The 16594-nt window shown below is 37.9% G+C and overlaps 1 long non-coding RNA gene across 1 annotated transcript in view; it reads left to right on the plus strand.

The window, feature by feature from the left end:
* Positions 1-16594, plus strand: part of LOC122234919 — a 195575-nt gene that overhangs the window by 126303 nt on the left and 52678 nt on the right. Inside the window, exon 3 of the long non-coding RNA XR_006212899.1 lies at positions 11424-11603. This is a non-coding gene — a long non-coding RNA (uncharacterized LOC122234919). The remainder of the gene's footprint in view (positions 1-11423; positions 11604-16594) is intronic.

Below are 16594 nucleotides of genomic sequence, written 5' to 3' on the forward strand. Positions count from 1 at the left end.
ATACAGAAGTCAAGTGGGTCCAAAGATAGCTTCTGCCACATCATCTGACATATTCTGCTTTGGGCCAAAATGGCTGGTCTCTTATTGCTCCTTCCTTGATCGCACAGCCCTGAGACACATGTGACCTTGGCTAAGCAGCTCTCTGCAGCTGAAGCAATCCCTAAAGAGACTGATAGCTGTAAACTCTCTGCCAGCAGTCCTCCCCAGTAGTTTCATTAACAAGTCCTTCCTTGAAGGGAGACCAAGGAGGTGCATCCCGATGCTATGCTCATCCACTTCATATATGTTCAAGGAGCAGCTCCTCCAGGATTCTGATGGGTGTCTCTTCTGAGGGAAAAGTCAGAAGAAGGTTAATGGTGCTGGCTGTAACTCCTACAGTTCAACTGATCTAAAGGTCACAACTGAGACTCATCATGTTGTTTTGCTTTTTCCTTTACTACCCATTCCATATTCCTTTTACCATCACGAAGCACCTCTGGCAGTCTTGGCTGGCTACCATGCACTTTTCAGACTGAGGTTGCCTGAGAATTGTCATTTTCCATCAAAATAGGGCAAGGGTATACCAAGTGGTGCCCAACTGGGTCACACACATGTCAATATTCCTCTATTGTGTTAATACCAACCCTTCCTCCTGCTGATGATCAGAGTCAAAAATTCTTGCCAAGATGATGATTCCTTTTCATGTTCAATAGTCTCTGGTGACAAGGAGCCTGAAATGCCCAGGCATCAGTCGTGACTTTTTTTCTGTGTCTTTGTAGAAATATTCTCTCTTAAGGAACCAAGACTTAACAAGCCTTAAGTAGACCAGGGTTGTTGGGACAACAGGCACAAATTCCTCCAGTTGGTTATTGGGAATGATGATAAGTAGAGCTACTCCTGTTTCTACCTCCTAATTCTGGGACCAATCATTTTCTTTCCATTTGAGACACAGTTCCAAATAAAGTTCTTTGATTTAAGGTATATACAGTGACCTGGAGGATGGTGCCCCATCCTTGTAAAAGGATGAATTAGCACTGAATTAGCACTTAAGCCATGCTGCTGTCAGGCAGCAGCTTCTGGTTGGTGTGGTATGACCAGTGTATGGTCATGGGCCCACTCCCCTTTTACTCTAAAGTGAGTTTCTATTCTGATGAGATCCTGTGCTGGTGGGTCAGATATGCCATATATTTTCAGAGGATAGTGTTGGTTGGGGTTCTTTGGGGTGAAAAAGCAAAACTTTACCTGGAATATGTGCCTATTCCTGCTTGAAGGAATCACTGGCTCTTCTTAGAAGACAGTGAAATTTTAGTCCTGTTACATATATTCTAGTTCATAAGACATGATTGCCTTTGTGTCTTTGAATGCTTCGTTTTGATTTAGTAAGTTCTTTTTAAAGTGTTAGATTAGTAAAGACATAATACATGAATGGCCAATGTGCCAATGGCAAAGTACCTTCACTTAGAAGCATAATTTAAACTGTCTTTTGCCTGAAGGTGATACTACTACCAGGAGCATGCTACAGAGTGTATATTTACTAATGACTATAAATCCAGTCATTTCATTGTTATAAATATAGACACCTGGCAAATGCACTTGAGGGTTCAAGTGGCCAGGCTGATCTAATATAATACATTGGTATAAAATGGTACTTCATGAAACTAGGAGAGTAGGTCTGGCTACATCGGTCTTCAAACAGCATGCCCTAGAGTCATATGTAAGTCGATACTAAAAGTGCTGTGAGGTTAGAAACCTTGTCTATCTCCTTCATGGTGGTATCTCCAGTGCTTAGCATACCAATGGCTTACAGTGCATGCTCATTATATGCTTGTTGAATAGGTGAATGAAAGGGGGAAAAACTGAAAAAAGACTTGCTTATAATTGTGGCCTAAATATTCAGTCAAGGTGAAGCCAGAAGTTCTGACTTCCATTTCCTTAGAGAGACCTCAACAAGACCCAGATGATCTTTTTATGTGGAGTTAGAACTGGCTCCAGAGTCACCCAGCCAATTCTATGCCTTAGATGGAGATGCTTAACACCATCACCATTCCCCACTACTGAGTGGAGCAAATTTTCAGCTTTACTCAGGTTCTGGTAAAGACATGGTAAAGGTGGAGATTGAGGAGATAATAATTTTGGCAAATAAAAGAATACAGATAATATCTTTTTAAAATGGAAATCACCACTCTTCTCTGCCTGTCCTCCACTCCTCAATGTCTTCCTTTCACATGTCGAATGATATCCAGAGTTCTTATTCTGATCTACAAGGACCTGCAGGATCTGGCCCCCAGCTTCCTTCTAAGTTTATTTCCCAGAGCTCTTCACCATGCCCATGTGCTCAGCCTCATGGACTTTCTTGCCAATTTTCAAATATACTAAGGGCATTTGTAATCTTAATGATCTGTCTATACACTCTTCATTCAGGCTTCTGTGGCACTGGTTCCCTGGCTTCCTATAAGTCCCTATTCAATAATACCTACTTAGAGTGGCCAGCTCTGGATAGGCATATTATCTATGACTCCTGGGTATTATATTATTAATTTATTTACTTGTTTATTGTTTGAATTCCATTCCTAAAAAGTGGAAACTTTTCTTTTGGCAGCGCTGTTTGTTTTTGTTTGTTTTCTTCATGCTGTTTCCCCAGTTCTTTGAACAATGGCGAGAACACACTCAACAATTACTTGTTGAATAAATGCTATGACCACTGGGTATGCTTTAAGAAAGATAAGAAGGAAATTCCCTTGCTGTCTCATAAGCAATATCATACTGAACCATAACAACAAGCAAAATAATGATGTAGAGAAAAAAATTTAAACATTTTTCTATAATTTCCCTTTCTTCAGACACACTTGACCTTCCCTGTGCTTTGGGGTTGTGTCCCTGGGATGAATAATGATACACAATTCATGGTACCGCCACAATAGTTCAGGTACATAAGGCTAATTAACACACCATCCAGGAACACCCATAAACAGTTTAAAGCAAGACTTGCATGTCTTTTCCTCAATGATAGTATTGAAAAATTAACAAGAAGGCAGATAACTTCATTTAAAAAATAAAAATATATATATATGTATATAGTTGATTTACTGTTGATGAATAGTTTCAACAATTCCTTGAAGGAATCATTAAAATTTCACTAGGGAACAAAAATAAATTTGCATTGAGCACTATCAGAATTGCTAAGAAAACAGTGGTAAAAAAATACAGCGTTTTTTAATACTAAAAGCAAATAATCAAAACCATTCATATTAATAAGTCCTTTTGGATATAAGAAATATTTTACTTTATTAAATGTAGATAACAATTGACTCTTACTTTTTCTTCCTTTGTACAAGAAGATAATTGTATCTGAAGCAGATATAAATAATGAGAATTAAATTTTAACAATTATTTACCACTACCATTAAGACAACAGACAAATCTATAATTTGGCTATTGTTGAAAGTGCTACTATAAACATTGGGGTACAAGTGCCCCTATGCATCAGTACTCCGGTATCCCTTGGGTAAATTCCTAGCAGTGCTATTGCTGGGTCATAGGGTAGATCTATTTTTAATTTTTTGAGGAACCTCCACACTGTTTTCCAGCGTGGCTGCACCAGTTTGCATTCCCACCAACATTGCAAGAGGGTTCCCGTTTCACCACATCCTCGCCAGCATCTATAGTCTCCTGATTTGTTCATGTTAGCCACTGTGACTGGCATGAGGTGGTATATGAGTGTGGTTTTGATTTGTATTTCCCTGAGGAGGAGCGACATTGAGCATCTTTTCATGTGCCTGTTAGAGCCTAAATGTCCATCAACTGATGAATGGATAAAGAAATTGTGGTTTATATACACAATGAAATACTATGTGGCAATGAGAAAGAATGAAATCTGGCCTTTTGTAGCAACGTGGATGGAACTGGAGAGTGTTATGCTAAGTGAAATAAGTCATACAGAGAAAGACAGATACCATATGTTTTTACTCTTATGTGGATCCTGAGAAACTGAACAGAAGACCATGGGGGAGGGAAAGGGAAAAAAAGTTAGAGAGGGAGGGAGCCAAACCATAAAAGACTCTTAAAAACAGAGAACAATCTGAGGATTGATGGGGGGTGGGAGGGAGGAGAAGGTGGGTGATGGGTATTGAGGGCACCTGTTGGGATGAGCACTGGGTGTTGTATGGAAACCAATTTGACAATAAATTTCATATTAAATAAATAAATAAAACAAAGTCCAAAAAAAGAAAACAGACAAATCTTTCTCAATTCATACTCTGTGCTAAGCATTATTCCATTATTTTTATGCACTAATTCATTTAATCTTCACAACCAACCAGTGGGGTAAGAAATATTATCATTCCTATTTTAAAGTTGAGGAAATGAGGTACAAGGGAATTAAATAATTTGCCCCAAATTACAAAGCCAGAAAGTGATAGAATTGAGCTTTATACCCAGGTGGCCTTAGTCAATACACTACATTGTCTATGACCAATAGACTCCATGACTTTCAATGTACAATAAGCGATAGTAAAGGCATTGTTTTTTTAAACTAGAGATGAGTAAGGCACAGGAAAGATGTGTGATTTTCCTCTAATAAACTAAGAAACAATATGGGAAAAAGATAAAAATTATATGTGGTTCAAAAGGCAGAACAGGAAACGATACAAAAGGGCCAAAACCTGATGGATACTACAATGGTTATTATATATATAATATTGTACAATATATATAATATATAAATGATATTCACAAATATTTATAATTATATTTATATAATAAATAGGAAAATTAAAAGCTATCTTTTTTGAGAAAGAAGAATAAACAGTGTATCATATAAATATTATCTTCAAATTAATGTTGAAGTATAATACAATTCCAGTTGGAATCCCAGGAGATACTTTTGTTGTTATTTATGGTGCATGTGGGATACTAGATAAAAGAATATTAAAAATTATATTGAAGAATAGTTGCCAAAAAGTAGTCAAAAAAAATGAAAAAGAGAGCAATGGGGTTGAGGTCCTGCCTAACAGATATCAAAAAATTATAGGAAGCCATTGTAACAGAATCAATATTGTGTTGGCACAGTGATAGACACTAGATTAGCAGATCAGGAAAGGGAATCTAGAATTAGATCCCAGTCTATATGATGACTAAATTGATACATGTGACTAAGTTGGTAGTTCAATTTAGTGTGTGTATGGTGGGCAGGGGGGTATTTATAAATGATATTATTATCATTATCCATGTGAAAGAAAATTAAATTATACTCCAAACGCAAAAGTAAATTTCATATGAATTAAAAACTATCTAAAAAATAACGCAATAGAAATGTTGTAAGAGAATAAAGTAGAATTTATTGTACTTTACCCAATCAAGTGCTAACGGAGACCTACTTAACCAATTCTGGAAAACCAAAAGCTAGAAAATATAAGGTGTGGATATCTCTGTGAAAAAATGAAAAAATATATATATTGTGTAACAGAAGATAACATAAACAGAGATAAGATACAAAAAATAGATATAGAAAAAATATTTGCAAAGAGCACAGGAAGAAATCATAGCACAGAAAACTCTGTGTGTTCAGCATCCCAATTTCTCTTCCTAACCACAACTGGGGCCCTGAGACTAAATTCTGGCCAGTGTGGTATGGGCAGATATGACATAAGCCACTTGCTGGCCTTGAAAATATCCTGTTCTATCCTTGCATTAGTTATTTGTTGTATAACAAATTACCCTAAAATTTAGAGGCATAAAACAACAAGCATTTATTACCTCACAGCTATGATAAGTCCAGAGTCTGGATGAGGCTTGACTAGGCCCTCTGGTTCAAGATCTCTCAGAGGCTGTGACCAGATTGTTGGCTGGTGCTCTGAAGTCTTGATTAGGAAAGGATCCACTTCTAAACTCATTCATGTAGTTGTCAGAATTCAGTTCCTCAGAGGCTGTTGGATGAGGATGTCAGTTCCTTGCTGTCTTATTGGCTAAAGGCCTCTCTCGGTTCCTTGTCAAGTGGGGCTGCTGGCTTCTCTCAGAATGAACACAAGCAAGGCACAATTGAGAAGCATGGTCTTTTTTCAGCCTAATCTAAAATATGACCTCCCATCATCTCTAATACACTATGTTTGCTATATGTGAGCCACTAAATCCAACCTATGCAGGAGGAGAGGATTACATAAGTGTGTGAAAACCAAGAGGTGCCTGCCACAACCCTCCATATCTCTTTTCCTGCTATGATGATTTTGGAAGCAACATTTCCTGGATATAATATCTACAAGGTGAAGGAGGACTTCTTGACCTATAAGAAACTTTGGCAAGTTGAGAAATAAACTTTTATTGTGCTGATCCATTGAGATGTTTTAACATGATGTAACATAGCCTATCGTGACTAACAGAGTGTTCATGTTTACAACACACACAGAGTATTTACAACTTGATGTGATGGGGATGAATAACCCAATCAAAAAGTGGGCAGAGGAAATAAGATTTAATTCACAGATTTGCAATAGAAACATAAGATATCATAATGATAGTAGGAGGAGGAGGAGTAATAATAAAAAGCAATATCTATTGACAGTTTACTTTGTACAAGTTACTGCTCTGATTTACATGAACACATTTAATCTCCACAAAAATAAAACAGATGAGGTAGTAGTTCCTATTATCTCCTTCTGACATAGGAAAAACCTCTCTTAACAGAGAGGTTAAGAGAATTGTCCAAGGTCACACAGCTAGTAAGCGTTGGAATCAGAATTAAAATCCAGAAAGTCTGGCATCTGAGCCAGTGTTTCTAACCTCTAAGTCATGCTGCTTAAATATATTAGTCAGAGAAATGCCAATTAAAGGAACAGTCATTACATATCAGTCTAGCTAACATTTGAAAGCATCAAAATACCTATCAAATACAGCATTAGAGAGCCATGATGGCAAAAACCAGCAATTAAAACAGGCTTTGTGGGAAGCGGTCCTAAAACAGTTATCATTTAATGTACATGCTTCCTTGGTTCCAACAATTCTGCTTCTGGGAAACCAGAATAAAAGTGGAAGGATATTAATTCCCACATTATTCATCACAAAAGAACTGGATGCAAAGACTTTCCCATAACATGCAAATGTTTTAATAAATTTTTGCATATCCACTCCATAGTATATAACACTATGAAATGAAATAGAGCTATACCAATCACCCCAAAGTGATTTCCATGAAGTGTTGTTGCATTAAAATGGCAATACATAGAGAACTGTGAAGGATATGGCCCTATTTTCTTAGAATAAAACTAAAAAATATCCTATATATTTGTTCATTCTATGTGATTCTATGCACTGGGCATAGAATAGTGACCAAAAAGTCAAAGGCCAAAGTTTGGAGATTGGGGAGCAGCCAGCAAAGGTGACTGAGAAAAATGATCATTAAGTGAAGTAGAAAGATAAACAAGAGAGCAGGTGCAAGGAAGCCAGATAAAGAAATTGGTTCAGAAAGATGAGTGGTCAAAGTTGCTGCTAGATAGGATAGGATGAGGAAATTTATTTTAGTAACATGGAAATCATTTATGCATTTCTATTTTCAAGATTGGAGTGTGTGTGTGTGTGTGTGTGTGTGTGTGTGTGTGTGTGTGCTGGGGATGGATGCCTGATTGAAGAGGGTTCAAGACAGAATAGGAGACTAAGGGAAATAAGGGACAACGACAGTCATATCTTTTAAGAGAGCTTTGATTTAAAGGATAAAGAGTAGGGACGCCTGGGTGGCTCAGTCAGTTGAGGCTCCAACTCTTGATTTCAGCTCAGATCATGATCTCATAGTTGATCCAGTCATGAGATGGAGCCCTACATCAGGCTCTGCACTGAGGACTGAGCTTGGAGCCTGCTTAGGATTCTCTCTCCCTCTGCCCCTCCCTCACTAGTGTGTGGCCTCTCTTGATCTCTCTTTCTACATCTCTCTCTCTCAAATAAAATAATAGAAAATAAATAAATGAGAAAGGTCAATATAATAATATAGCAGTAGCTGGAAGGGGATGCTTTGTTTTGTTTTGATTTTTAAGATGGTAGATATTTCAGATTAGTTGTATGCTAACAAAAGTCATCCATTGGGGAAAATTCATGATGGAAGAGAGAGGAGGCAACCACTAGAGTGATGCTTCAAGGTAACTAAGTGGAAATGGATGTTAGTGCACAGATGAAGGGAATGGTCTGAGGAGGTGATAATGATTCCTGAATTATAGATGAGGCAGAGATGCGGAACAGATCCTGGGTGTTGGCAGATGCGAGTGTGTGGAAGATGTTCTCTAATTTCTTGTATTTTCATACTGAAGTACAGAAGCAAGGTTGTCAGCTGAGGGTGAAGATTGAGGGAAATCTTGGCAGTTTGAAGAGGAAAGGTATGGGTAATCATCTAGAGGAATGGCAAGGGGAAGAACTATACAGTGGGATTTTCCATCAGCACCAATGCTCTTCTTGGGGTGATACATTAATTTTTTTTAAATTTTAAAATGCTTATTTATTTTTGAGAGAGAGAGAGCGAGCGGGGGATGGGCAGAGAGAGAGGGTGACACAGAATCTGAAACAGGATCCAGGCTCCAAGCTGTCAGCACAGAGCCCGATGTGGGGCTCAAACTCACGAACTATGAGCCTGAGCCGAAGTTGGACACTGAACTGACTAAGCCACCCAGGTGCCCCTGAGGTGATACATTCAAAGTGAGCCCAGTCATCTGAGGATTTTCCCCAGCCACACTCAGCTGCCGAGGTACACATCTGGACTAGGCAGAGACTTGAACATAGACAGGGTAGGGTGACACAAAGATTGGCCCTGTATGACCTACAAGGGGTAAAGGATAATGAACGGTGACAGGATAATATCCTTCACAGTTTTCTATATATTGCCATTTAGCCAGATAGATCAGAGCTTTTTTGGAGTTGGGGTATTAGAGGGAATTAGCTGAAAAGATAGGTCAAAGAGTAGAGTGCTTAAAATTTGAGATTGTGAAGGGGATACAGTTTTTTGTTAGTGTTAGTATTATTAGGATTAGTATTGACAAGACCTAGTATATAATCATGGAACTGAAAAGCTGAGATGGGGTAAAGTTATAAGCTACTAGGAGAGGGAAGGTTCAGAGACTGAGAAACTGGAAAGACTGCAGGCATGGACATTGAAATCACCAAGAATTATAGTAGGAGTAGTGTTAGGAGGAGTCAGAGCAAACAATATAAAATTCTTCAGGAGTAGCTTGAGGGTCTGTGGATGATGGCTAAAGGAGGGATGGATGGTATAGTATGCTAGCATGAGCTCTGAAGTTGGAATGGTTTTTTTTAAATATATTTTTTTTTTTATTTCTGAGAGAGCAAGAGTGTGTGAGCAGCGGAGGGGCAGAGAGACAGGGAGACAGAGGATCTGAAGCAGGCTCCGTGCCGACAGCAGCGAGGCTGATGTGAGACTCCAACCTATGAACCAAGCCATGACCCTGAAGTTGGCATGTTTTGGAAGGAGAGAGGGACAATGTTGTTAAGGAGAATCAAGGAGGACACTTACCTCACTTCTGGGCTGTGAGATTTAAAAAAACAAAACAAAACAAAACAAGCAAGCAAGCAAGCAAACTAACAAACAAACAAAAACTAGCTACATTTGGAGGGTCCTGAGGAAGAAGCAGATTCTTGGGGAAGCATCAGGTTTGAGACAGAGCAAGCAGATTGATGTTGCCTAAATGAAGGCCTCCAAGGATACCAAGCCATTATCCCTCAAACCTGTAATTGTTACTTTATTTGGAAAAAGAGTCTTTGCAAATGTAATTGTTAAGATGGAGAGAGTATCCTGGATTATACAGGTGGGCCCTGAATGCAGTCAATCACATGCGTCCTTATAAGAGAGGGTCAGAGAGATGAAACACAGAAGAAAAGGTACACAGAGATAGTGACATGAAGATGGACCAGAGAGAGATTTGAAAATAACTTCCCTTGAAGTTTGGAGTGATGTGACAAGCCAACCAATGCCAGCAGTCGCCAGGTGAGGTGTGCATTCTTCCCTAAAGCCTCTGGTGGGAACACAGCCCCACCAGCACTTTAATTTCAGCCCAGTGATACTGATTTTGGACTTCTGGACTTGAGAATGGAGAGAGAAAATTTCTGTTTTAGGTCACCAACTTTGCAGTAATTTATAACAGCTGCAGGAAACTAATACCTAGGTGAAGGAAACATTCACAGAAGGGACTGGGAAGACAGTGGATTTTGTTGAGGACAGACTGTAAGCTCCAGAGAGCACAGGGGAAGTGGGGAGAAAGAATTGTACAGAATGGAAAAAATCAAGTGTAGCTCCCAGACTGATGATAATAAGCCTGGGATCCTTGGGCTGCTTGTGGCTACCCACTGCACAGGGATGAGAGTGATGGCATTATCCTGATCACCCAAGAGGCAGACTTTTAAGGGAGGGATGCAGGGGGTGTATTGTGCCAGGAGGAGGAGTTCTGGGGGTCCCTCTTCAGTTCTACAAATGAAACTGTGGAGGAACAGAAAGAACTTTACTGAGAGCACAAGATATATGTATATATTTATAGATGTATATATACGTACAGATTTATGGATGTAGATATATGTACATATATTTCACTAGGTGTACATAATATGTATATATATTTATATATGAGTCATATGTATATTTATCATTGTGTGCATGTAAATATATTCGTGTATGTATTTGAGTGTGTGCATTTGCATATAATTGTTTTTTTAATGTTTATTTTTGAGAGAGAGAGAAAGCGAGTGCAAGAGAGGAACAGAGAGAGAGGTAGACACAAAATCTGAAGCAGGCTTCAGGCTCTGAAGTGTCAGCACAGAGCCCCATGAGGGGCTTAAACTCACAGACCATGAGATCGTGACCTGAGCTGAAATCAGATGCTTAACCAACTGAGCCACCCAGGCACCCCGCATATTATTTTTAAAGCATGGAGAACAAGGGAAAAATGACAATCTGGGAAGGGTAGGGGGGATAATGGGAATAAAGAGGGAAAGAAAAATTCTGGCACTCAGAAAAGAAAACAAAGCAAAAAACGATAGGATATGCAAGGATCACATTTAGGCATTTGTATAAAACTGCATAAATGTGTAAATATATGAGAATATTTTTAAATGAAGTTAAATTTATAAAAATATGTATAGCAAAAAAAAAATCCCAAAAAAACATGTTAAAAGTTACATCCAAGGGGCACCTGGGTAGCTCAGTCGTTTGAGCATCCAACTCTTGATTTTGACTCAGGTCATGATTCCAGGGTCATGGGATAGAGCCTCAGTCAGGCTCTGCACTAAGCATGGAGCCTGCTTAAGATTCATTCTCTGTCTCTCTCTCTCTCTCTTTCTCTCTCTTTCCCTCTTCCCCTTCCCCCCCTTTTGAACACGTACTCTCTTTCTCTAACAATAAAAGTTACATACAAACTAACAATCTAATCTTAGTTTCCCCTGAATTTGCTCTTCTTTATTTGCAGTTCACTGAATTTATGGTTCTAAACTGATCCAGTGTGTGCAGACAATTCAACTTATGGGAGCTCCAGCTTTCCCTCTCTGAGTTGCGTCTGGGCCCCTCCTTTGTGTCCCTGAAAGGAAGTGGCTGCCAGGACTCAGTGGCATCTGTGTGCTTGAAGGAATTTGCCTGAGATGACCTTAAGGTACGTCTACTTTGGGAACTGGTCTATTCTTATGACACAAAGAGAGTGGGGCTAAGAATTTCTGGATATGGGTGTCTACTTCAAAACAAAACAAAACAAAACATTGTGGCCAGCCAGATTGTCTTCTTGTTAATACCATTTGCCACCAAGCAGGCTTATAATTTCAGATCTACGGTTCTTCCATAAATGAGTGCTAAACAAACTGTCTTACTTTTATGCTGTGAAGCTAAAGGCTTTTTATTTTTTAGCATCTCTCACCCTCAAAATTTCACCCATTTAACAGTTTAATGCACGTCTTGGAGCTACGCATTCCTATCCTGGATCATCATCATTCAGAGACAGATGAAGGGAGAAAAAAGTGCATGGAGGATTGCTAGAAAAGTTTCTATGGGTTTATCATACATCAATTCTACTCACATAGTCCATTATTGTATCCCAGTCAGTCACAGAGCCAGACTATCTGGACTCACATTCTGGCTTTATCACTAAATGGCTGTGTGTCTGTGGCTAAATTACTTTATCTCTGTGCCTCAGACTTCTAAACTGTAAAAGCTGATGATAATAATCAGTGGCAATGACCTCATAAGTTTGTTGTGAAAAGTAAATAGACTAATCCATGCACTGTCCTTAGTTCTTCACACATGGTAAACACCAGGTGTATGTGAACTGTTATTTGTTTTTTTTAATTAATTAATTAATTTTTAAATTTACATTTAAGTTAATTAGCATATAGTGCAACAATGATTTCAGGAGTAGATTTCTTAATGCCTCTTACCCATTTAGCTTATCTCCCTCTCCCACAACCCCTCCACCAACCCTCTGTTTGTTCTCTATATTTAAGAGTCTCTTATGTTTTGTCCTCCTCCCTGTTTTTATTTTATTTTTGCTTCCCTTCCCTATGTTCATCTGTTTTGTATCTTAAAGCCCTCATATAAATGAAGTCATATGATATTTGTCTTTCTGACTAATTTCAGTTAGCATAATACCCTCTAGTTCAATACACATAGTTGCAAATGGCAAGATTTCATTCTTTTTGATTGCTGAGTAATACTCTATTGTGTGTGTGTATGTATATATATATGTATATATATATATGTGTGTGTGTGTGTGTATATATATACATATACATATATATATATATATATATATATATATATATATATACCACATCTTGATCCATTCATCCATTGATGGACATTTGGGCTCTTTCCATACTTTGGCTATTGTTGATAGTGCTGCTAAAAACATCGGGGTGCATGTGCCCCTCTGAAACAGCATACCTGTATTCCTTGGATGAATACCTAGTAGTGCAATTGCTGGATTGTAGGGTAGTTCTATTTTTAATTTTTTGAGGAACCTCCAGTTTGCATTCCCACCAGCAAGCAAAAGAGAGCCTCTTTCTCTGCATCCACACCAACATCTGTTGTTGCCTGAGTTGTTAATGTTAGCTATTCTGACAAGTGTGAGGTGATATCTCACTGTGGTTTTGATTTGTATTTCCCTGATGATGAGTGATATTGAGCATTTTTTCATGTGTCGGTTGCCTATCTGGATATCTTCTTTGGAGAAGTATCTATTCATGTCTTCTGCCCATTTCTTCAGTGGATTGTTTGTTGGTTGGGTATTGAGTTTTATAAGTTCTTTATAAATTTTGGATACTAACCCTTTATCTGATATGTCATTTTCAAATATCTTTTCCCATTCCATCAGTTGCCTTTTAGTTTTGCTGATTGTTTCCTTCCCTGTGCAGAAGCTTTTCATTTTGATGAAGTCTCAATAGTTGAAAATTTTTGCTCTTGTTTCCCTTGCCTCTAGAGACATGTCGAGTAAGAAGTTACTGCGGCTGAGATCAAAACGTTTTTGCCTGCTTTCTCCTCTAGGATTTTGATGGCTTCCAATATAATGTTTAGGTCTTTCATCCATTTTGAGTCTCTTTTTGTGTATGGTGTAAGAAAGTGGTCCAGCTTCATTTTCTGCATGTCGCTGTCCAGTTTTCCCAGCACCACTTGCTGAAGAGACTGTCTTTATTCCATTGGATATTCTTTCCTGCTTTGTCAAAGATTAGTTGGCCATACATTTATGGGTCCATATCTGGGTTCTCTATTCTGTTCCATTGATCTGAGTGTCTGTTTTTGTGACATACTGTCTTGATGAGTACAGCTTTGTAATACATCTTCAAGTCTGGGATTTTGATGCCTCCAGCTTTTGTTTTCTTTTTCAAGATTTCTTTGGCTGTTGGGGTCTTTTCTGGTTCCATACAGATTTTAGGTTTGTTTGTTCTAGCTCTGTGAAGAATGCTGGTGTTATTTTGATAGGGATTGCATTGAATATGTAGATTGCTTTGGGTAGTATAGACATTTTAACAATATTTGTTCTTCCTATCCAGGAGCATGGAATATTTTTCCATATGTTTGTGTCTTCTTCCATTTCTTTTATAAGCTTTCTATAGTTTTCAGTGTATAGATTTTTCACCTGTTTGGTTACATTTATTCCTATGTCTTTTATGGGATTTGGTGCGATTATAACTAGGATTGATTCCTTGATTTCCCTTTCTGTTGCTTCATTATTGGTGTTTAGGAATGCGACTGATTTCTGTGCATTGATTTTATATCCTGAGACTTTGCTGAATTCATGGATCAGGTCTAGTAGGGTTTTTTGGTGCAATCTTTTGGGTTTTCCAAAAAGAGTATCATGTCATCTGTTAAAAAGAAAGTTTGACTTCCTCCTTGCCAATATGGATGCCTTTTATTCCTTTGTGTTGTCTGATTGCTGAGGTTAAGACTTCCAATACTATGTTGAATAACAGTGGTGAGAGTGGACATCCCTGTCTTATTCCTGACCTTAGGGGGAAAGGTCTCAGTTTTGCCCCATTGAGGATGATATTAGCGTTGGATCTTTCATATATGGCTTTTATGATCTTGAAGTATGATCCTTCTATCCCTACTTTCTTGAGGGTTTTCATCAAAAGAGGATGTTGTATTTTGTCAAATGCTTTCTCTGTATCTATTGAGAGGATCATATGGTTCTTGTTCTTTCTTCCATTGATGTGATGAATCACATTGATTGTTTTGCAGATATTGAACCAGCCCTGCATCCCAGGTATAAATCCCACTTGGTCATGGTGAATAATTCTTTTAGTGTATTGTTGGATCCAGTTGGCTAATATCTTGTTGAGGATTTTTGCATACATATTCATCAGGGAAATTGATCTGTAGTTCTCCTTTTCAGTGGGTCTTTGTCTGATTTTGGAATCAAAGTGATGCTGGCTTCATAGAAAGAGTTTGGAAGTTTTCCTTCCATTTCTATTTTTTGGAATACCTTCAAGAGAATAGGTGTTAACTCTTCTTTAAATGTTTGGTAGAATCCCTTGGAAATCTATCTGACCCAGGTCTCTTGTTTTTTGGGAGATTTTTGATTACTAATTCGATTTCTTTACTGGTTATGAGTGTGTTCAAATTTTCTATTTCTTCCTGTTTCAGTTTTGGTAGTTTATATGTTTCTAGGAATTGTCCATTTTTTTCCAGATTGTCAATTTTTTTGGCATATAATTGCTGGTAATATTCTCTCATTATTGTTTGTATTTCTGCTGTGTTGGTTGTGATCTCTCCTCTTTCATTCTTGACTTTATTTATTTGTGTCCTTTCCTTTTTCTTTTTGATCAAACTGGCTAGGGGTTTATCAATTTTGTTAATTCTTTCAAAGAACCAGCTCCTGATTTCATTGATCTGTCCTACTGGGATTTTTGGTTTTGATTGCATTGATTTCTGCTCTAATCTTTACTACTTCCTGTCTTCTGCTGGTTTGGGGTTTTATTTGCTGTTCTTTTTCAAGATCTTTAAGGTGTAAGGTTAGGTTGTATATCTCAGATGTTTCTTCCTTCTTAGAAAGGCCTGGATTGCAATATGCTTCCCTCTTGTCTGCCTTTGCTGCATCCCAGAGGTTTTGTGCTGGGGTATTATCATTTTCATTGGCTTCCATGTACTTTTTAGTTTCTTCTTTAACTTCTTGGTTAGCCCATTCATTCTTTAGTAGGATGTTCTTTAGTCTCCAAGTATTTGTTATCTTTCCAAATTTTTTCTCGTGGTTGATTTTGAGTTTCATAGTGTTGTGGTCTGAAAATATGCCCAGTATGATCTCAGTCTTTTCATATTTGTTGAGGACTGATTTGTGTCCTAATATGTGATCTATTCTGGAGAATGTTGCAGGTACAGTGGAGAAGAATGTGTATTCTGCTGCTTTAGGATGAATTGTTCTGTATATATCTGTTAAGTCCATCCAGTCCAGTGTGTCATTCAAAGCTATTGTTTCAGTGTTGGTTTTCTGTTTATATGATCTGTCCATTGTTGTAGGTGGGGAGTTGAAGTCCCCTACTATTATGGTATTATTATGTTTGTGATTAATTGATTTCTTTGTCTGGGTGCTTTCACATTTGGAGCATAAATGTTTATAATTATTAGATCTTCTTGGTGGATAGACCCCTTAATTATGATATAATACCCTTCTTCATCTCTTATTACAGTCTTTATTTTAAAATCCAGATTTTCTGATATAAGTATCACTACTCAGGCTTTCTTGTCATGACCATTAGCATGATAGATGGATCTCCAGCCCCTTATTTTCTATCTGAAAGTGCCTTTAGGTCTAAAATGGGTCTCTTATAAACAGCATATAGATCTATTGTGTTTTCTTATCCATTCTGTTACCCTATGTCTTTTTATTGGAGCTTTAGTCCATTGATGTTTACAGTGAGCACTGGAAGATATGAATTTATTGTCATTACATTGCCTGTAGAGTTGGAGTTTCTGGTGGTGTTCTCTGGTGCTTTCTAGTCTTTGTTGCTTTTGAGCCTTTTTGTTTTGTTTTTTTGTTTTTGTTTTTGTCTTTTCTCCCCTCAGAGTCCCCCTTAAAATTTCTTGCAGCACCAGTTTAGTTGTCATAAACTCCTTTAATTTTTGTTTGTAGGAAACTTTTAATCTCTCTTTCTATTTTGA

Source organism: Panthera tigris, chromosome F2 (genome assembly GCF_018350195.1).
Source record: "Panthera tigris isolate Pti1 chromosome F2, P.tigris_Pti1_mat1.1, whole genome shotgun sequence".
Lineage (NCBI taxonomy): Eukaryota > Metazoa > Chordata > Mammalia > Carnivora > Felidae > Panthera > Panthera tigris.